The sequence below is a fragment of the Thrips palmi genome, unplaced genomic scaffold, assembly GCF_012932325.1.
Source record: "Thrips palmi isolate BJ-2018 unplaced genomic scaffold, TpBJ-2018v1 HiC_scaffold_10, whole genome shotgun sequence".
Taxonomy (NCBI): Eukaryota; Metazoa; Arthropoda; class Insecta; order Thysanoptera; family Thripidae; genus Thrips; species Thrips palmi.
Window position 1 is genome coordinate 19,175,841 of NW_023144621.1, and position 21,958 is coordinate 19,197,798.

General features: G+C 61.9%; 1 long non-coding RNA gene across 1 annotated transcript in view; it reads left to right on the forward strand.

Annotated features, from left to right (window-relative positions):
• Positions 1–21,958, forward strand: part of LOC117654540 — a 43,922-nt gene that overhangs the window by 6,544 nt on the left and 15,420 nt on the right. The window contains exon 2 of the long non-coding RNA XR_004588321.1: positions 16,959–16,994. This is a non-coding gene — a long non-coding RNA (uncharacterized LOC117654540). The remainder of the gene's footprint in view (positions 1–16,958; positions 16,995–21,958) is intronic.

A 21,958-nucleotide genomic window follows, 5' to 3' on the forward strand; every position in this document is an offset into this window, starting at 1 on the left:
TGGCTAGGCTGGCCGTGGCTTGACTGCTGGAACAGAAAGAGTCTAAGTTTAGACAAGACCTGGATTGTACACGAGATGGTGCCAAAGGGTTGCCCTAAAATGAGGGCATCCGTGTGACGGCGCCCCAGCCGGCTCCAGCCCACTGCCGAATCATTACGAAACGACTCACTTTAAAATAGGTCGGTCGCGTTTGATTCGGGATGTCTTTGAGGACTGTGTAAGGCTTCTGGCGCGGCGACCAGGCCCAGCGCCGCCGTCGCAGAGCGCCCGCGAAGTCTGGGGTAGGCCGGCCACCGGCACCCGCGTGCTCGGGCTGCCTACCCAGCACGGCGCTCCGGCCGCCCGTCGGCGTGCACCATTAGTACCGCCGGCGCCTCTCGACATCCAATCGTCCGTCTGTGGGCAGGCGAAAAGGGGGGGGGGGCTACAATCTCGATTCGAGCCTCTCGCGTCGTGCAGCGATATCTCGATGGCTCTCCTTCCCGCGCGGTGTGCAGTCGTGCGGTTCACACTCCCAGGGGCACGCCGCAGCAGCTCCTCGCCCCCTCTCCCTCCCTGTCCCTCCCGCGCGGCGTGGACAGGCAATACCACGCAGCCCCCCCCCCCCTCTCTCCCTCGGTAGGCAACTTTATCACCCCCACCCCGGCCAGTCCTCGCCAGTCCTTCCCTTTCAGACTCCACCCTCCCCCGTTCCACCACACTCACAGCTCTCTTTGCTCGATTTCACAAGTAGACCGCGTACATCTAAGTGGGGCCGCAGTGCTGCGCCGCCGAAGAAAGCGGCAAGGAAGGCGGGGCCCGTCCGGACGGCCTGCTCGCTGCCGCCGCCCGCCGCCGCGGATTTCGGGGGTTCCAGAGAAATAAGCGGCTTATAAACCGAGCCGCCGGATCGCCCGCGACAGGCAATACTGTTCGGTAACAAGCGCGCCGCGGTCGGGGAGGGGAGGGGAGGGGACGTCACCGACGCGTTAATCTCGTTAAGGCGGCGTTGCGTTATTGGCGACGGCCGACTCGGCGCGAGCAAGCTTGGCGTTTCGTCGTTGGTGCATCGGACTGGTGCGGCGAGGACGGCCTCTCTCGTGCCGCGTCCAGTGTGGGTGCGACAGAGACGGACCCCTCCCCCTCGGAATCAGCCGGCAGCGCTAGCGTTAGTTAAGACTGGCCGGCGGCGCAATATCGGCCATCGCCCTGGCTGCGCGCGGCACGGCACGGCACCGCTCGGCACGGCACGCCTCGGCGCAGCAGGGTTCGCCAGTGCGGGTGGCCCGTAATGGCTAATCAGTTTCAATCCCAGCCTCATTATCGCTCCGCTCAAGCCATCGCTTCTCGTTAGTGCCGTGTGCTCGCCGCGCACGCCACCGCCACGCCTCGCCACGCCACGCCCCACTACGCCACGCCCCGCCACGCCCCACTGCGCCTCGCCCCGCCACGCGAGCGCCGAATCGTCCACCCAATCAGGCCGATCCGCAACAACTCAATCGCCGCGGCCCTGGCGGTGCAGCGGACCGTGCAATCGAGTTTTTGGCGACGCTGTGTAAGGCGGGGCGGGGCGGGGCGGGGCGGGGCGGGCCGCTGCCGTCGTGACTGAGTTCTTCCGGATTACTTGGCGGGACGTGTGCTGCGCCGCCGCGCCTGCCGCCTTCCGCTGCTTGGGCCCGGGCCTCGCGGCCTCGCCACAATGGACCAAAAGACACAAAATGAAAGCGCCCCTCGACGACACGGCTCGCGTTGCACACCGCCTTGACTGATTCCGAGAGTCGTTTTCTTCGCTCGGTTTCTCTCGCACCCATAAGAACGCCCCATGAGTGCGAGAGAGACAGAGCGCGGGGAAACATGGGGCGGCTGGCAGGCCGAGATACTCCAGCCGCGGACGGCGAAAGTTGTCCCGGCAGACGGTGCGTGCGCAGCGTGGCACTGCGTGGCACTGCGTGGCCGTTCGGCCGCTCGGCCGTGCCGCTCCACCTGTACGCCTGCCCCACTAATTGGCTCGTCCTCGACTCGACTTCATTAAAGCCCCCTCCCCCCTCCCCACCCGCTAACGACCTAACAGGCCGCCCCGCCCCGCCGGGCGTCGAACCCGCGCCAGGCCGCCAGATAGACCGATTGCGTCTTGTTGCGCTGCACTACTCGACTGTGCTCCCACTCGCGTCCCACTTGCGGCGCGGGGATTGGCGGCGACGCCACTTGGTGTGATTTCAAGGGATTCCAACTACCCGGGCCGGGCCAGCCCACGCGGGGCCGCCCCGCCAGCGCCTCGCAGCCCGCGCAAGCCCGCGCCGCGCGCTGGCGGTAAGCACGTTTTACCGCGGCTGTACGCCCCGCCCCGCCCCGCCCCGCCCCGCCCCGCCCCGCCCGCCACACCTCGCAAAGCCACGGCGCGCGGCACGCCTGGTCGGCATGAATAATTCACGCGGCCCACTCCCAGCCGCAGAAGAAGGGGCAGATTTGATGGAATGTTACGCGGAATCAGGAATCGCGGGTTTTAAGAAGCAACCTCGCCACTGCCGCCGCGCCGCGCGCTCCGCACCGCACCGACGGACCGAGGAGGGAGGCAACGGCCACCGTGCGCCTCCTCGCTGGAAAGCGCCGAAAAGATTTATGGCCGTTGGGAGGATAGAGCAGCTTCACCGACACGAACCTCCTGACCTCGGGGGCGGCCCCCATTGAATCAGAGGACGCCGCGTCACCCCGGGGCCCCCGGGCCGGGGGGCTCAGGGCGGGGCGGTGCCGAGGCGGTGCCGAGGCGGTGCAGGCCTGCAGGCTGCAAGGCGGCCGCCGAAGGGGCTCCTGCCGGCCCTGGCACCGCTCCACTTGGCCGACGTAAACATGAAGTCTCCGTAAGACCCCGCCGTTTCGGCAGCGCGCTGCTACGGAAGGAATCGGCCCGCGTAAATCACAAAGGGTGTTGATGCCCTGGAAGGCCCTGGAAGGCCTGGAAGGCCTGGAAGGTCTGGAGGGCCGGGAAGCCCTGAAGGCCTGGAAGGCCCTGGAAGGCTCTGGAAGCCGCCCTGGAAGGCCCTGGAAGGCCTGGAAGGCCCTGGAAGGCCTGGAAGGCCCTGGAAGGCCCTGGAAGGCCCTGGAAGGCCCTGGAAGGCCCTGGAAGGCCCTGGAAGGCCCTGGAAGGCCCTGGAAGGCCCTGGAAGGCCCTGGAAGGCCCTGGAAGGCCCTGGAAGGCCCTGGAAGGCCCTGGAAGGGGCCACATTTCAGACCTTAATCAAGCCAGGAGCCGCGCTGCACGGCACACGGTGCGGCGTGGCGCGCCCCGGTGGGATCAAACGCGCGTACAAATCCGACTTGTGTACCGCGGCCTCAGTCCCAGCCACTAATAGGAAAAGTAACACACCAGAAGTTTGGAAGGCGGGGCTGGCGAGGCGGGCGAGGCAGTGGAACTCTGCTGGGAAGCCCTCTTCTGCCCCGCCGCTGCAGCTGCTGCCCGTAATAGCCGGATGAGGGAGGGGCTGGCGAGCGCTGCGAGTTCCTGAATCCTGCTCCACCAGGAAAGACGCTTCAAACAACTGGCGGACCACGCCGCCCTGCCCCGCCTCGCCCCGCGCGGCCCGGCCGTCGGCGAGGCCGCTTTCCGGCGGTGCCCGGCGGTGCCCCCAGGACTGCTCCCGAACCTCGCTGCTGCGATTAATAAAACAAAACACTTTTGATGATGGCGCGGCGCGCAGCGCGGCGAGACCGGCTGCCGCGAAAAGGCTGCAAAAGGGCATTATCAGCACTTTGGCTCCTTTTGTTGGGTTTGTTGCCGCGGCCCCGGATTAGCTGTGATTTTCACACCGAGGCGACGGCGGTCATTTACAATGGAGGTTCCCACTGCTGGCTGAAACAGGGCCGTCGATGTGTGCGTGTGATTGCAGTGTGTGCTTTCGAAGAGGGAATCATTTCCAGCAACACTGCAGAATGAAATTTGGTGGCTGGTGCTGTTGTTGTTGCCTTTGGAGCTCCGAGAGCAGCATGTTTGCATTCCCCTGCCAAACAAGTTCAAAAGTCGAAGTGCGTTTCGCTGTTGGATTCGAGCGGCATAGCGCCTTTCCGTCCTCACGGCAACCTTAAACTGGAGCGGGGCGCGCCGCAAGGACAGACCGACCGGCCCCGCTCCAATTGGAGAAGTAGGGGTGGGGGGAGAAGCCTGTCAAAAGGGGACGCAAACAGAATTGGAAAAATTCTCAGCCTCTCCCTCGTCGGCACCCTTGCTATTTTCCGCGCCATCAAGATGGCAAGGATGGCCTTTCTGTGAGTTTTCCGAAATCGAGTTGCGGCCGTTTCGTGACATCTGGCGGCGCGTTGGCCCGTCACGTGCCGAGGCAGACCGAGGCGGACCGAGGCCCCCACGGACGCCACCCCAAATGGCGGCCCTCTTGTTGGGCGAAACAGTGGTTTCGTGGAAGAGGGCAGCATTTCCACGCCCTCCTCTGCTCTGTTTTTGAGGTTCGAAACGACTTTTGCGTGGAAGCCCCGGATTGGTGTGTCATCCGGACCACACGATGGGGAGCGGTGGGGTCCTGCTTCATATTCCACTGGGCCTTCCGGTCGGGGCGCTAGCCCTGCTTAGCATTGCCTCCCCCATATGAGCGACCCGTCGGTAAAGTCAACGTTCGACCCCTCGACCCGTCAGATTAACAAGCCTGACAGCGCGGAGGGAGGGACGATCATTCTTTGGCTGGCGTCAGACTGTCCGTCGTGGGCCGGATGGGGCGAGCGAGGCCTGATGAGTCGGCCGAAGGGGTGCAGTCTCAAAGCCAGCCCTTGCGGTGGAGTGGCGCGCCAGCCCCCCTTCTTTCCACCTCTTCGTGGAAATCAACCGCTGCTCGCCGTGGCCCTAATTTATTTGGACTCGCCGGGGAGAGGCCCTTCCCTGCCCGCCAGCCTCCGGCCCCCAGGCCTCGGGCTACCGGCACGCGGTACCCGGGACGTAGGACGTGCCTCGTCGGTGGGGCTGGGGGTGGGCTGGGGGCGGGCCGGTGGCGGCAGGCTGACTTTGGCAGGGGCGGCCCAGACGAAGCTGGAAAGAGAGAAAACCCGGAAAGCAACCGGGGCCACGGCGCGTCCTCATCGCGATGCTCGTCATTGGCTGCCTGGCTGCCCTGCACTTCCGGCCTGTTTCCCGCGATGCACTTGAGCGCTGAGTGAGTGGGCCGAACGCGGGGCCTACACTTTGTTTGCGGAATGTTGATTGCGAGTGGGGAGTGGTTGAGCGGGGCTGATCTCTCCCCGGCCGCCTGCCCGCCGTTTGATTTGCATGTGATGTGATGGGATGCGCGGAATAAGCCGCCAAGCGCCTCACCACTACACGCGCAGCGCAGCGCAGCGCCCGGCCATTGGAAAAGCGAGTAGTACCTTTCGGGTCGAAAGTTCCCGCCGGCCTTAAATATTCAACACGCTGTAAGCTGAGGCGGTCCATGAGCGTCCCTCTCCCTTTCTCTCCCCGGCTGCACACGGCCGGGCGTGGTGCGGGTATAAATCCTTAATGGTCCGTTCCGCGGCTAGTAAATGGAGATTAAATGGTGGCCGGCCGCTGCCGGCCTTACCACTCGCCCACCTGACACACGCAATGAAACGGAACCGCGCGGCTCGGTCTTGAGCGCTCTTGGAACCGCCGCGACGCGCCGCGACGCGCTTCACCGAACTGCCGCGCAGTTTCAGCTGTCACTCGGGTGTACTTTGTATTTTTGAGACGCATACGTATACATTTCTTAATTTCATGAAAAAAAGGTGTTTTAAAAAATTTGAAGTAAATTAATGGCGTCAAGTACCTGCAACAATGTTTTTTCATTTGTTTGTTTTTTTAAGATCTTTGTAGATTTAGAAAATATATTTTTTGAATGTTACCTAGTATTTGTTAAATTTATTTTTTCAATGGTTTGTGGGGGAGAGGTGGGAGCTGTTTGTTACAGAAAAGGGAGCGAGCCCAGAGAGTGGTCTTAAAATCAAAATCCCCCGAAAAGCATAAAACTCAAGTTTGAGTGGAGCGCGTCCGCGAGGCCCCGGCCAGGCCTCGGCTGCGCGTTACGAAATTGATAGCGCGCGGCAAAACTTCCAACTTGTTTTAATTTTAGTCATTCCCCGCGGTTGCCTCCCAGGTGGGCGTCGCGGCGAGGGCCTAGGGCCGCCACGTCACACAGCGGAGCTTAGCGAACTTGCTCCCCTGTCGAGGGCCGCGGCTGCGCGATCCAACTCTCCAGGCTAATGTTCGTTCCTTACTGGCATTAAGGTGCCCATTACTCATTACCGAGTAATTTATGCCCAGCTTGCTCGCTGCAGCCACCAAGTTGTCGTGTGAGGCCGGCCTTTCTTGGCCCACCACTTCCTGAACATGTCCACACTGCTGGCACTCGGGAGCAGAAAAGTTGTGATCATCTCAACAAATTCACAAAACGGCATGAAATTTAGGCTTGTTTGGAAAACGTCCTCACTCATCTATTCTGTTCAACGCCATTGCAAAGTTCACTCGGCACGTCGACGAACTCCCCACGCTATTCGCAAGGCGGGCGGTGAACACCACTAAAGCAAGCAGAATTAAAGACACCTGTTAACCTTTCATCCAAAATTGCGACTGCTTCTCCTGCCTGTTTGTTGGCTCTCCGCTTTGGCATCGGCTGCCGTCAGAGCAGGGCGACAGGCCGACGCAGTGTTCACTGAGAGTGTTTCCAGAGGAGTGCCCCGAGAGCTCGGCAGCGCAGCAATAAGCCTAAGTGGGCCGTTTTTGTCCCGAAGAACGGGCGGGCTGCACTGCTCCACCTGTGACGAGCCTTTCCCTGTGACGTCCTACAAAGGGACTCGTACATAGAGGCGCCCCGGCCCGGCGACTGCACTGTTCAACTTTGCCTTTTGAAAAAGTGAAACGAAAAGAGAGAACAAAACGAACAGTGAGCTGTAGATGGAAAAGAGGGAAGGCACGCAGTGCATAGCGCGACGCAGCCACTCTGGCTGCCTGAGACCCATTTGCCGCCTTCTTGAGGCCCCGTGCCTCGGCGTGCCTCGCTGCTGGAGTCGGCTGGAAGGGCCTGGAGTGGCGCGGCTCGGCGCGGCGCCGCGGAGCATGAATGTTGCATGAGAGCACCTTGCTTTCCTTTCCATATGTAATTACCGAACAAGCCGCACAGCACCACGCTGGTCTGGCGCGTTTGGGGCGTCCTTCCGCCGCGTTCCGCCGCCACCACACTGGCTGCACGCTGGCGCGCTGCCACAAAGTGGGCCAGAAGACTGGTGGAGACGGTCGAAATCCCTGACGCGTTCTGAGCTACAGAGTCGCTAAATGGGACTCAAACCGAGCGTGTGACCCCACCAATGGATTGCTCTTCGAACGAGGAATCCATTGGTGGGGGTCACACGCTCGGTTCGAGTCCTACTTAGCGACTCAGCTCAAAACGCGTCTAGAATTTTGGCCGCCGGCGCCGGACTTCTGCCCCACTGTGCTCCAGTCTGCCGCCAGTCTGGCCAACCACGGCGGCGTGCGGCGAACCGTGCCGCTTCCGGCGGACAGGAGCAAACACAACCTGGCTGGCAAATAATCGGGCGGGCTACTTTTTCGGCCATTCCTCGCAGCCCCGCCACTAAAGTCCGTCCGCTGTTGTTGTTGGCGTCTTTGGTGTTTGTTTTCCGCTGGCGTGCACGCGCCGTCTCCGATTCCCGCGCTTTCCACTTCTTTCATCCCGACTTGCCGGACGGACCGCTGTCAGCTCGCGGCCAGGCAGCCGCACCGCCCGGCACCGCCACACCCGATCCAGTGCGGTAATGAAGGCGGTGCGTCGCTGCACGCGGGACGACGACGCCGACCGGGACACCGCCGTAATCCCTCCCGGAAGCAGAATGAAAGAGAAACAAGGCGCCGCTTTTCCTGCTTCGCTGTGCCGCGCCGGCGAGCGCGGTGCCTTTTTTTGAGCCGCTTAGAGGGAAAGGTGCTGGAGCGCGGCGGCACGGCGCGACAGCCCGGCGACAGCGCAGTCGCGCAGCCGGGGGCGATAGCGTGTGCGCGGCGCCGTGCCCACGCCATCCGGGAGACGCACCCCCCGGGACCAGGGGGGTCATTATCACCTGGGGAAAAGGGACAAAAAGCGGCCGCGGCCAGCGCGGCCAGCAGCGCGGCCAGCGCACACACCGCCACTCCGCGCCGCATGACGGCGTCGCGGCGCCAACAACCCCCCGGGGCCCCCGGGCCGGGGGAGCCTGCTGGGCCCTGGCGCCGCGCTGCCGACCGGGGGAGGGGGGGGAATTTGTATACGCCGGGGAGCAACAAATGAGTGTGCTGAAATTATCGCCGGGCGTGCAGGACGCGCCGCGATTTGCGTGATTTGTGAATCTGTTTGTGCAGGTGTCTATTGAGGGCGCTTCGCTGTTGTGTGTATGTGTTTGTGGGTGTAGATGATGTGTGTTGGTGTGAGTGAGTAGGTGTGGATGTGTGTGTGTGTGTGTGTGAGCGCGTGCGCGCGTCTGTGTGTGGGTGTGTGCCGCAGGCTTGGCTGTCCGCATGGATTTAGGCTGGTCACGCTCTCCGCATAATTAATGCTCACACGCCGTATCCCCCACAACATACAACCGCCATACAAGCCGTGGAAAATGCCGGCCCACATTTCTATTTTCGGCCGGCTATCGGCACCCTCGCCCTTGAAGCAAGTTTTCCTGCCGCTGCGCCGCTCCGGGCGCCGCTCGCCCGCTTCGCCCTCATTTAGGCCTCCACTCCCCACCCCACCGGCCCGGCCTGGCGGGCCTGGCCGCTTTTGCGCCATCGAAAACGATGCGCTAATGTGCCGGCCTGCCTCTCTCTCGCTCGCACTCGCTTTCAGCGGGCCAGCCCGGGGCGGCCCGGCCAGGCCGGCCGGGCCCCGGGCCGTTTGCTTGGTTTCACCCCCCTCCCCCCATCCCCGCTCCTTTGCTGACTTTGACCGTTTCCTTCTCCCGTTCCTTATATTTAAAAATCCAACTTTAAAAACTGTCCCAAGGGCGGCGAGGGCTGGGCCGGCCGGGCTGGCTGCTCGGTCCGAGCGGCGCGAGGCTGGCAGTTCGCGCGATTGCCGCCGGCCCTGGCGGGGCTGGCAGGGCTGGCAGCCCTGCGCTACAAGATGGCCCTAGATGGTCCAGGGTCATATTCATTCAAGGATAATTCAATTGCTTGGGCGTGATTAGATCTGAGTGGCCTTCGTCGCGCCGCCCGGCTCTGCCCGACTCGGCCCCCTTGTGAGAATCTTTTCATTGGCGACAACCCCCGCTCCATTGGGAGTCCCATTTTCCTCGCCTCCGAGTCGTTACCCCCTCCCCCGGGGTCCCTAGGTTATTGCGCGGCGGCCCTGGCAGGCCTTGGCGGCCCCGGCGGCCCCGGCGGGGTGGGGCGGCCGGCGTCCTGGACGCTGAGCTGGGCGATATGGAGCCGACACGTCGACCTGCGACTCGGGGGTCACGGGCGGGGCGGGGCGGGGCGGGGCGGGGCGGGGCGGGGCGGGGCGGGGCGGCGCGCAGCAACAGGCGACACCGAGGAGGCGCTGCGCCTTGAACGCCACCAGGACGCCAGCGGGAGGAAAAAGAACCCGATCGGAAGGAAACGACGCCATCGGTTCGTGGCGTCGCGTGCCGCCCCGCCCCGCCCCGCCGCGCGGCAGACGCCGGTGCTTAAATTAAGTCGCGCAGAAAAAAACCAGGCCGACGCCGCAACAAAAAAGCGATCCGGCGTCATCTCGGCTTTTTCCCACTCGACCAAATGCGGCGCGCACAAGGCAAACAACACATAAAAGAAAACTTTGCGACACAAACTGCCCAACTTTTCCCGGACGTCCTTTTGATGTTTCACCTCTGGCTTGGCCCAGCCCACCCTGGCTGGCAGCCGGTCCCTCCGGCCTCCCCTCCGTGAGCCAGATCAGCGCACACACTGCACTTTGTCCCGCCGAATGGCAATCCCGAGGCCAATGCCAATATCCCCGTTAGTCATCCAGCAGGCTTATACTGTCTAGGCCCCGGGCGGCGGGGCCGGGGAGGGTGGGCGGGGCGAGGCCGCCAGTAGGGCCCAGCCCTGCAGCCTCCTAGGCCCCAGCCTGGCCAGGTTTGTTGGTTTTTCGGGGCTCGGCACGGTGGGCACGGCACAAGCGGACTACAGCCAAGCAGGCCAAGCCTCCTTAGTAGATCCAGGCAGGGGGTTTCGGGCTTGAACCTGATTGCATGTTTGTTGACCAATAGGAGAGGCGAACTCACGAGAGAGTTGCCCCCGCCCCCAACTACCCCCTCTGCCTTGATCTGTGGAGGACGGGGTAATTAAATGCCATTGTCCACACCCCTGGCCCCCTGCCCCCCACCGCCCGCCACCCTGGGGCTGAGGCCGCCCCCACGGCCGCCCGGCCACCCGGTGCCGCCTCGCGAGCCAGCGGCCCGGTGCGGGTCCCCAGCCACCCTCCCATTCAAACCCTGCTGTTTTACTACTCCCATTGCCGGCGCGGCGCCCTCCCTCACTCATCTGGACTTTCGCCACCCTGCAAAAAATAAACAAAACAATAACCGGGCAACCTGGCTTGCCCGGCCTTGGGCAGCCTCGGGTGGTACATCCGGTGACGCGCGCGGGGCGGTGCTTGTGTTTGCACTACTTCATTATGACTAAGTCAGTGGAAGGGAAGGAGTTTCCATGAGATAACCCAAATGGCCCTGGGCACAGGCCTGAGAGGAAGGGGCGGCGGAGTGGTTAAGCGGCCGGCCCCGCCGTCCCCGCCGCCCCGCCACGGACGGACTCACCTCCTATCTCTGGCCAGCGCCAAGGCGGCCGGACGGGCCGGGCCGGGCGCCCAAAATGGAGCGACACCGGTGCGGCCGGCCGAGACCGCGCTGAGACTGGCGGGCCGGGCAGGCTGCCGGTGCCCCCGATGAAATTCCCCTTATCCCTCCAGCTGGCGGTGGCAGCTTAGAGGCCGGGTCCAAGTGAAGGGACCCCACCGCCTGCTGCTGCTGGTGGTGGCAGTGGCGGTAGGCAATCCGGCTCAATTTTTCATCGCGAGGTGAAGCGTTGCGCCGCCGGGACCGCGCCGCCGGCACCGCCTCCCCGAGGCAGCCAGCAGGGCCGGGCCAGGCTGGCAGCGAAAGCCCGGGAAAGGCGTCCCAGGGGGTATTACGGAATGGCGCTGCAGTGTAGGGCTGGCGGCGGGTGCAGCGGGCTGGAGCTGATTTCGGGGCGAGATTTGGCGGACCTGGCGGACCCGCCATCCGAGCCATGGCGGCCATGGCCTCACCGGCTGCTGCCAGACCACCTGCCTCTCTCGCGCGCAACAGTCCGCCGCAGATGGCCTGGCCTGGGACGGCGCAGATGGCACGGGACTCGCTCGCACGGCCGCACGGCCGCAGCACGCCGGTTACAGCGGGAATGACGAGTGGGAGTTCCCAAAGTTCAGCGGGAGGCACATAAAAGTAAGAGAAATATAGCCGAGTTGTTGGGGCCATCTGGGATATTGATGGCCCGCGCCATTTCTCATACTTTGAGGCGGTGCATAGCTGTCGCTGGCTCGGTCTTGTGTTCTTGCCAAGTAAACAGCCCATTGGGCAAAAGGCCTTCCCATCGACGGCCGAGTGAAATATTAGTTTCTTATTCCGCGCGGTTTCGTTCGTTATGGATTCGCGAGGGCAGCACCGCGTGTCTCGGCGTGTCCCATTGTCGTTTCCAACGCCATCTCCTGATGAATTCAGTGCAACAGGTATTAATGAGGAATAATAATTGTTTAATGAACCCGTCTACTGCCAGCGCCCGCCACAGGAAATGCTCGACACGGGAAGGAGCCGCATCGCGTGATGGATTTTTGTGGAGGGCCACCGCCATTTTGATAAACGAGCCTGGCTGACAGCGCGGCCGGCGCGGCCGGCGCGGCGCCGCACGGCGGTTGCCACGAGAAGAAGCCTCTGTTCCGCACTAAGACCCTAAGCCCCGGGGGCCTCATCTCACGTCATTCGTCCCTGTCTTCATCAGCGCAATTCCTCATATTCGGAAAAAAATTCAAAAAACTCCCCCGGCTGGGATGGCATGGGCGGCGGGCCCTTTAAGCTCATTCAAGGGGTACTTCTTAAGCGGAAAAAAAATCTGATATTTGTTGCTTTCTGTCGGTACAAGGTGTCGACCAAATGTTTCTGATCCGCTTCGCTCGCTGGGGGGCTTCGTCCCCGCCCCATTGAAAAGCCCTTGATAATTCAGTCTCAATTTCAGCTTCTAACTATTTTGACGGATTTCGCTGGGGCGTTGCTGCCGAGAAAGACCAAGAAGACTTCCTGTCTCTCTCGCTCGTATAGGGTGTCCTCCAGGGGTGTGTGAGAGAGAGAGAGCAAGGAAGCGGCCCTGACCAGAAGCAGTTTACTGACGTCATGTCGAGCTGCAGCGCGTGGCGTGGGCGGACCGGGAGGGGTAGCCACTAGGCCAGCAGGCCCGGACTAGGCTCTGCAAGGCCCTGCTAGACCACACAAAGCTAGCTGCTTTAAGAAGATCAAAGCAGTCCGTCTTATTCGTCCTCGCCCCACCGTCGCTGCCCCACAGTGCTGGGCTGTGCTCCCAGCCAAACCACGCGCCTCGCGAAGCGTCGCGAAACCTTGCAGGCATCGGTTCCTTCAGGGCAGAGGGAACGAAGCCCTCGATGCTTCCCCCTGGCTCTGTTTCCGTTCAGTGTGGCTGTCTCTGCCCCACTTCTACGGAATGCCCCATGAGCGTGGGGGAGACAAAAGACAGCGTGTATTGAATTACAGTGCGAAGGCCGCGCTTCGTTTCAAAGAGGCATCGCCAGGCGCCCCGAATGGCGGCCCTGCCCGCGCCCCACCCCGCCCCGCCGCCTGCGTCCCGGAAACTTGTTAGAACGAAATGGATGACACAGTGGCGGCTGCGAGCAAGTTTTGACGTACTACTTGCTTGGTTACTTTTCCACCTCGCGGCACTCGCGCAGTGCCACACACACACTCACGAGCTAGGGGCCCCGTGATCCATCACGCGGCTGTGTGTTGCAGGCGGCGGCGGGTCGAGGGAGAAAGAAGAGAGTCTCCCCTCTCGCTCTGGCAGGAATCCAAGCCGCGCGACGGCCGCTGCTGCCAGAGACTGCATGCCGCGTCTCTGGCAGACGGCATGGCGCCAGCGCGCCAGCACCCAAACAGGGCTATGGAAAATCAATGGGGTCACGAGCGAGACTGACTGGCGGGGTGAAGGGGGTCGAATGAGACAAAAGTGATGAGGAGCTCGGGGAGGCGAAGCAGGCAAAGCAGGCGAGCGTCAGGCACAATAAGCGAGCGCGGGTTATTCTGATGGAAGGAGCTGGCCCACTGCCGCACGGAGCGCACGGCGCACAGTGGGCCAGAAGACCAGTGGAGGCAGCCAACATTCTAGACGAGACACATCTTGAGCTCCGGAGTCGCTTAACGGGACAACCAAACGTATGACCGCGTCAATGGATTGCTTCTCTGAACGAGGAATCTCCATCGGTGTAGTCACACGTTTAGTTCGAGTCCTGTTTAGTGACTGCGGAGCTCAAAACGCGTATAGAGTTTTGGCCGCCTCCCCAGGTCTACGGCCCACTGCGGCGAGCGTAGCAACGCCAGCAACTCGGAGACGGCGAAAGAGGCGGGGCGGCAAGATCCACACCGCCGCCGCGGCGCGCCGGCAGGAGGACCGTGCAAATATCAATTCTGGTCTTACGCCGTCGTGTGGGATGCACGCCGACGTTGTTTGCGTGAGGTACCTCCGAAGCCCTTACCCCGGTTAGTCCTCCCACAAACTTGTCTCGTGTTTGTTGAGCCCATTCCGCGCGAGCCACGCCGAGCCACGCCGAGCCATGCACACCGCGCCGTGAAGCGCGCATCCCTCCGGCCTCCAGGCCTCCAGGTGGGCCCGCTGCGGCCGCCTCCAGCACGTCCGGCGCCGCGTGTGCCGGATCACATGGAAGCCTGGACAGGCTGGCCCGGACAGGCCTCGCCCCGCCCCGCCCCGCCCCGCCCCGCCCCGCCCCGCCCCGCCCCGCCACGCCCCGCCCCGCCACGCCCCGCCCCGCCCCGCCCATCACGAACGGTGATTCACTGGAATTACCATTCCGTGCCTAGCCGGGCCGTGCCTGGATAAGCATGCCGACACACTCACAGCACGGCCGGCCTGTTTGTCTATTCTCACAAGAAAAATCCACTTGTGGCGTGTTTTCGTGGTGCTGCTGCCGCTGGCTGGGGAGAGGACCGCATTCCAGCTCCAGACGGAGCAGGTCGCGATCCCGCCCAAGGCAGCCACGGCTCGGGGTGGCGCCCTCCCGGGACGCCGCCGGCCGCGCTCCGGGCGTGTCCCGGCGTCCCGGAACGTGGCCCTGGCCCTGCCGCCCTGCCCCGGAGAGCGTCCCAGCCCGCTGCTGTCCCGGGCTTGCAAACTTATCGGCGCAAAAGGGGATTCTGGGACTTAAGCCCCGGGCGAGCGCCATGGCGAACGCCGCGACGGCAAGCGTACCGATGACGGTCGTCATGGCAACACACACAGGGAGGGCCCATAAATTCCTTAACGCAAGTCAACACGCCAGCCGCGCGTCTAACAAGCTCATTAATGCAAATTAAGATTTGTTGGAAGTGGCGCGCGCCGCGTGAGGGGCGGCCGTGGCAGCGACGGGCGCGACGCGCGGGGCTCGACATTCGCTGACACATTGCGTGTGTCGGCTTTGGCCGCGTCTTGGCGTCCATCGGCCGCCCCGCCCGCCGCCCACCCCGCCCCGTGGACTCGGCCCGCTCGGCCGCGCCGTGGGGGTCCGGCATATTGCGCGCCCAAAACAAGTTCGCAGCGCTAGACTATGCATAGCGCGCTCGTCCCCATTACTTTCTGTCCTCCTCCTGTTCCCTTTGGATTTCTTGGCGTCGCCCACGCGGCCCCGTCGCCCCGCCGTCGCCCCGCCGTCGCCCCGCCGTCGCCCCGCCGTCGCCCCCGCAACCCGGCATTCTTCTGCAATATCGCGATCCGCGTCCGGGACAGCTGGGAATGGTAATACGGCTCCTATTTCATTACGCCGGCGTCGCGCCGTCTCTCTCGCACCACCGCGGGACGCCCGCCCCGCCCCGCCCCGCCGCGAGTGCGAGGAAGGGAGTGGGTGTTTCGCCCCGTCTCCACCCACCCAGCGCCTCGCCCAGCGCCAGTCGGACGACGCCGAGGACGGGGCCCGACGCTTCGCGGACCGCGGTTGACATTCAGCGAACTCGGCACATCGATCTGGATTTATTGCTGCAGCTCGCCACTCGACAAAGTCGCATGAAGCGCAGAGAAAAAGCAAGAGAGACTCGCCCTTTGAGGCGTGCCTCGGGTTCTAGGCGCGCGCCGCGTGCACCGCGTGCACTGTGAGTGCGCGCCCTCGGGCCAAGTTGGCGGGGGATGTCCCGAGTGGTGCTGATCACGGGGCTCTTCAGGCCGGCAAAGCCAAAGCCAAACCCAGAGTCGTACTACTCGCTTCCGCGCTTCACCTGAGCGGGCAAGCCAGTGCCCCATTGTCGGGATTGGATTCACACACACACACACACCACGTAAAACATGCCTTCCGTGTTGCCCACGCAGAGTGCGTGAATGGTGAAGCCCTCGCCGAGAAATCTCCGTAGTTATACCAGCCCGCAACGCGTTGTAGCTCCGTCTCTTTCTTATCTCTGAGCGAGGGCCGGGTCGGAGCAGGGTATACTGTGTTGCCGGGGCTACAACACGGAGCCACACGCACAAACTCACACACACATTACACGCTCACTCACACATCATCGGCAGGGCGGTCGAAGGGTGGGTCGGTGGCTGCTGGTCTTCGCGATACAAGATATGCTGGCCAGCGGCGCACCCTCACACATGAGTGGAAATTTTAATGACGCAAGTTTGGCTCTGGCCTCCTGGCTGGCCTGGCGGGCTGGGCTGGCTGGGTCTCTGCGGGGTATACCCCTCCTCCTCCTCCCGCCCCTTGCTCCGAGGGCCCCCGCGGCCTGACTGCGAGGTCTGAGAGGTTGTGGGCCTCGTAGAACATCTTGTTTGGCGGAGTTGCGGCGATGCTGGCAGGGCCCGGGGAGGGGCCGCGCCGGGCCGGGCCGCGCCGCGCGCTGTGCGGTGCTTCACACACCCATCGCACTAACCTAGCCCAACCGTCGAAATAAAATACGCCGGGCGGTACGCCAGCCCCGGCGTCAGGTCGTCCGGTCGAGGACGTAGTGGAGGACTTGGTGGAGGACGTGGTGGAGCGCGAATTATTGGCGCTGCTGGAGTGGCCGGCGAGGGGGAGTGAGCGGAGCAGACCGGCCGAATCTTGTTTGATCTGCAGCAGCGGGACCACCGCTCTGTCGTGACTTGGTCGTTGGCAATCGCAGGGAGCAATCGCGCTGCCGCATGTTGTTTACCACTGCCGTGACCTTCGGGCCGGTCGGTCGGTTCGGAGGGCCAGCCTGGCTAGCGTCCGCTAGCGTGCTGCGGGGGGCCGACCAAGCTCTGCCCTTCCCTGGCACTCACATTTACGACCGCTGCTTCGTTCCTCCTCCGTTATTCCCTTCCGGGGCATCCCGGCTTCCACTCCAGGGGCTGCACAGCGGGCGCAGCGCCCTAGCGAGGGCCCCGCGAGGGGTGCGGCCCCCCTGCCCGCCCCCGGCCCTTCACGACGCTGCTCCTGAGCGACGCGGCCACCACTGGAACCGTTTGCCCGCGTCTTCTGGACCCTACAATTTTGTTTTTTCCTCAGCACGAGAGCAGCCGACTTTGCGTTTTTAACGTCACCCACGAACAAGATCTGCATGTTAAAGAAGTTGAAATTTTCACTTCTCTCATTTTCTCTAGCTGGTTTTTACCTTCAAATCTTCTCGTTTTTAAGTTTTTTGTACAGCATAGTCCCAGTTTGCCTTTGCATTTCGCTTTTCTCAGGTGAAGAGCCGGAAGATCCTCACATGACTCAAATTCAAAAGTAGATCCAAAACTTTGAGCCGCGGAGGGAAACTCTTGCTCCCAGCGTCTCTGACACCCAACTGTTTTCGGTTTGTTGCAGGATTTTCCGCCCCATTTGCATATCAACGAAATGGAGGTAAGGAGGAACAATGCTGCCCTAAGCTCACTTCCGCGCTCCTCGCAGCACAAGGGGTGGCCCGGCGTTCGCGGCGTTCGCGTTTGAAAGGGGACTTTATCGCTGCGAGCAATTCTTTCCGGATCGGGTCTGGTGGCCTTTCGGCTCCTTTGGGGACAAACGCATGCATCGGCACGCTCAGCCAGGACGCCCCTCCCCCACTCCACCGCCTTCCGCCCCGACCCTCCCTCTGGCACCGTGCCTTGTGCTTGCTCTGCAAAAATTGTCGACGCTGCGCTGACACGGGATCGCCCGGCAAACTGTAATAACTTGTGGTTCAATCCGGCAGAAACTGAGTTAACGCACGCTGAGGGCGCACTTTGAGCCAAGACCGACCCAAGCACCCTCTCATGCTGGCCTCTAGGAGCATAGCGGTCCCCTTTCCCACATGTGGCTACTCCCCTTACTTTTACTACTACTACTACTACTACAACCACTACTACCACAACTACTACAGACTTACAGAATGCTGATTAGGGGAACCAGCAACACTGTAATTGTATCCGTCGCATAGTTGCACAAGGAAACAGAATCCGGGTTGCGACTCAGACCAAACGAATTAAATCAAACTTCAGCAAATTTGTGAACTTCGCCCCTTTTAGACGTCTGTCCCCGCTCCCCCTGTCTTTTGTCATCCCTGCCCGAGGACTCGTGCCGTCATTCACAAGGAAGTCCACCAAAACAGCGACGAAAAAACACTGCGAGTCGGCTGGCAAAGGGAGAGGAGGTGGCGCTTCAGAGGGTGAGGAGACCCAGAAAAAAATGATTAAAAAGCGACCCAGGTGGAGGGACGGCAAGGAGCACAGCAAGAAGGACACGGAATTAACGCCAGGAAATAATTACGAAGCCCTGCCGCGCTGCGGGGCGTTGCACCCGCGCCCAGCCATGTAGCCAAAAGTAATGACCAGAATGTGCCCTCGACGGACGCGACGCGGGTGAACGCTCTCCGCGTAAGTGCGGGCCGTGCGGGGCGCTGCAGGCAGACGGCCCCTCCCCCTCGCGGTTCCGGCCGGCTCAAATAAAAGTGACGAAACGTCGTTGGTGCCTTTCAATTTTTTCTCCCTTTGCCTCGCCTGCTTCGCTTTGTTTCGGCCGAGCCGAGCTGCAATCACTTAGGCCGCTGCGGTCAGCGCTGTGCCGCGGCAGCCGCGGCCCGGGGCAGGGGTGCTGGGGGTGGCGCGTCGAGCGCGTCGAGCGCGTCGAGGCCGCCAGCTCTCAAAGTGGCGACTTTCGATTCGGCTTGTTGTGCTTGTTGCGCAGGAAAAAACAACGAGAAAAAAAGCAACTCACATCCCGGCGCGGTCCCATGGCACCGCACGCATAACTTTACCATACAGACCCCTTCCCCAGATGGGTGGCACCCGCAAAAATTCCGCGCCAAACTCAAAGCCGTCGGAGAATGCACCCGTTCGTTCCGTGTATCGAAAATTCGCCGGCGGCTAGAAGCGCTGCCTCCACTGCCGCCATCGGCATGCCTCGCGTGCCGCCCCGCGTGCCGCGCGCGCCACATGAAAGGCAAGACAGGGGCGCAAAGCCCGCCCCGCCCGGCGCAGCATCCTCTCGACGAGTCACTGCGGAAGTCGGAGCTGTTGACGGTAGGCAACTCTATCTACGCCGCCCTGCCGAGGAGCGGGGAGGCTGGCAACTCTAATCGAACGAACCATTTCCCCCGCCGGGGATAACGATGGACCGAAACGCCTAGCCGGGCCCCGGACTCAGGCTGCGCGGGCGGGTTCGGAACCGTGGCCGTCCCTCTCACTCCCCAGCAGGAAAGCCCCGGCAGTGCGAGAGAGACGCGGCTCTGCTTTTAGTCATTTGGCGGAGCGAAGACGACTAGAAGGCGAGAGCCGTCCCCACTGCACTCCCCCCGTCGAATTTGGCACGTCGATTGCATCGCCACCTCACTGCAAGTTTCCTCCGCCTGCCTTAAATGCGGCGCCCATCAGCGAACCGCGGCGAACCGCCTCCACCAATCTGAGGGCGGGCCGAGGCTGGGGCTCCGTGGCGGTGCTCGAAGCGAAGCTCCTAGCGAAGCTCGAAGCGAAGCTCGAAGCGAAGCTCCAAGCGAAGCTCCAAGCGAAGCTCCAAGCGAAGCTCCAAGCGAAGCTCCAAGCGAAGCTCGAAGCCTCCCGCCGTTGGCCGCAATCGCCGCGCCTGTTAGCGTAGCCAGGCCAGAGTCCTTGCATCAGCGAAACTCTGGCAACTTTACGCCGCAGCGGCCGCTCGGGGCTCCGAGTGGCTGCGCGCCACGCTGGGCTGGGCCCGGCCTAGATGCATGTGTAGATGGAAGGCAGCCCCGGGACTCGGGACCTCCCCGACGGCTTCGTCACGAGCCCATCACGCCGCCTTGGAGGAGAGCCCTGAAGGTGGGTGGTCACTCAGGCCCGGCCAAGGGCCCGGCTGTAAAGGGCGACCAGTTCGGCCCTCGGGGGGCGGCGGCTGGCGGGGAGGGGTGGGGCTCGAGGGGTGGGGAGTGCATTAGTCGACATCGCGCGACGAGGAGCACCGCCCGAGGCCGGCCGGGTGAGCCGGGTGGCGCGTCGGCCCGCGCAGTGGCGCGCAGTGCCGCGCCTCGCAGTGTACGAGCAAACTTTATGGACGTTCCTCCTATCCCTTCTGTCACGCTTGTCCTGCTCCTCGCCGTCCTTTGCCGCTCCCCGACGTCCGGGCCGTGCCGGGCCGGGCCGCCTGCCGTCCCTCGTGAGGGATGGGCCCGGCGTCTTGTGTTTGCGCTGGGACGTACGATGTTCTAGGCGGGCTCGGCTCCGCGTTCCGCCAACACTGTATTCATGGGCTTGCAGGAATTAATTCGGGCGATAGGCCTAAAACACGTGGTCGGCGCTCCCCCCGGGCCTCCGCCGCCCACTCTTTTCGGCAGCCTTCAGCGCCGCGCTGCAGTCGGGCGCGCGCCGCCGCGGCGTCGTGATGAGAATTTGGGCGGGCGGGGCGAACAGCACAACAAGCTGAATAAGTCCACCCACACGTACCATCACGGCGTGGCCGGGGGAGGGGGGGGGGGGCAAGATGGAGGAAGGGTTTCGAAAACGTGGCGGCGCTGGAAGGGGGTGGGGCACGCGGTGGCGCTGAGCGGCGGCGGCTGGGGAACGACAACCCTCGCTTAATCAACTACCCGTGGTGATTTGATTAGCAGCTAAGCCGCTGCGAGCGGGGCTGCCTGTGATGTGTGTAGCGTGCTGTTGGTTGGCTACGGCTGGCTGCGGATCCTCGCCCATCGCGGGATAAAATATGCCGATTTCTCGTCCCCGCGTGTCCTGCCCGTGTGTCCTGCCAGCGTGTCCTACCCGCGCTCTGCCCGCGTGTCCTGCCTGTGCAGGGGCGCCGGAAGTGGGGTGCAGGGTGGGCAGGCTGCCCCCCCTGGACTTTGGTGGGAAGCTGCGAAAATCGAGCCTAGGGTCAGTTGGAGCAATTATAGGACACGGGGTAAAAATGGGACAGCATATTCCAAGGAGTACCCGACTCAAGATAATCATTGCGCGTCTAGTTGGTAACCAGTGAAATAATCAACATCATCCAATCATACTTGCGGGGATTCAATCACTTTTGACAATTTTTGCGAGACCACTGCTCCAACTATCAGCGGTCAAAGCCTTCCCGAGGCGGGGCATGAAAGAGTAGGGTCTTTAGGATAGTAAGGCGTCGAGGGAGGCCTTTGACCGCAACTAAATTGGATGCAGTGACCGCTCAAAGTCAGCAAAAACGATGATTTTTTGAAATTCTTTCACTTTTTGACCATTTTTGCGAGACCACTGCTCCTAAACTATCAGCGGTCAAAGCCTTCCTTAGGCGGGGCCTGAAAGAGTAGGGTCTTTAGAATAGTAAGGCGTCGAGGGAGGCCTTTGACCGCAACTAAATTGGATGCAGTGACAGTTCAAAGTCAGCAAAAACGGTGATTTTCTGAAATTCATTCACTTTTTGACCATTTTTGCGAGACCACTGCTCCCAAACTATCAGCGGTCAAAGCCTTCCCGAGGCGGGGCATGAAAGAGTAGGGTCTTTAGAATAGTAAGGCGTCGAGGGAGGCCTTTGACCGCAACTAAATTGGATGCAGTGACAGTTCAAAGTCAGCAAAAACGGTGATTTTCTGAAATTCATTCACTTTTTGACCATTTTTGCGAGACCACTGCTCCCAAACTATCAGCGGTCAAAGCCTTCCCGAGGCGGGGCATGAAAGAGTAGGGTCTTTAGAATAGTAAGGCGTCGAGGGAGGCCTTTGACCGCAACTAAATTGGATGCAGTGACCGCTCAAAGTCAGCAAAAACGATGATTTTTTGAAATTCTTTCACTTTTTGACCATTTTTGCGAGACCACTGCTCCTAAACTATCAGCGGTCAAAGCCTTCCCGAGGCGGGGCCTGAAAGAGTAGGGTCTTTAGAATAGTAAGGCGTCGAGGGAGGCCTTTGACCGCAACTAAATTGGATGCAGTGACAGTTCAAAGTCAGCAAAAACGGTGATTTTCTGAAATTCATTCACTTTTTGACCATTTTTGCGAGACCACTGCTCCCAAACTATCAGCGGTCAAAGCCTTCCCGAGGCGGGGCATGAAAGAGTAGGGTCTTTAGAATAGTAAGGCGTCGAGGGAGGCCTTTGACCGCAACTAAATTGGATGCAGTGACCGCTCAAAGTCAGCAAAAACGATGATTTTTTGAAATTCTTTCACTTTTTGACCATTTTTGCGAGACCACTGCTCCTAAACTATCAGCGGTCAAAGCCTTCCCGAGGCGGGGCCTGAAAGAGTAGGGTCTTTAGAATAGTAAGGCGTCGAGGGAGGCCTTTGACCGCAACTAAATTGGATGCAGTGACAGTTCAAAGTCAGCAAAAACGGTGATTTTCTGAAATTCATTCACTTTTTGACCATTTTTGCGAGACCACTGCTCCCAAACTATCAGCGGTCAAAGCCTTCCCGA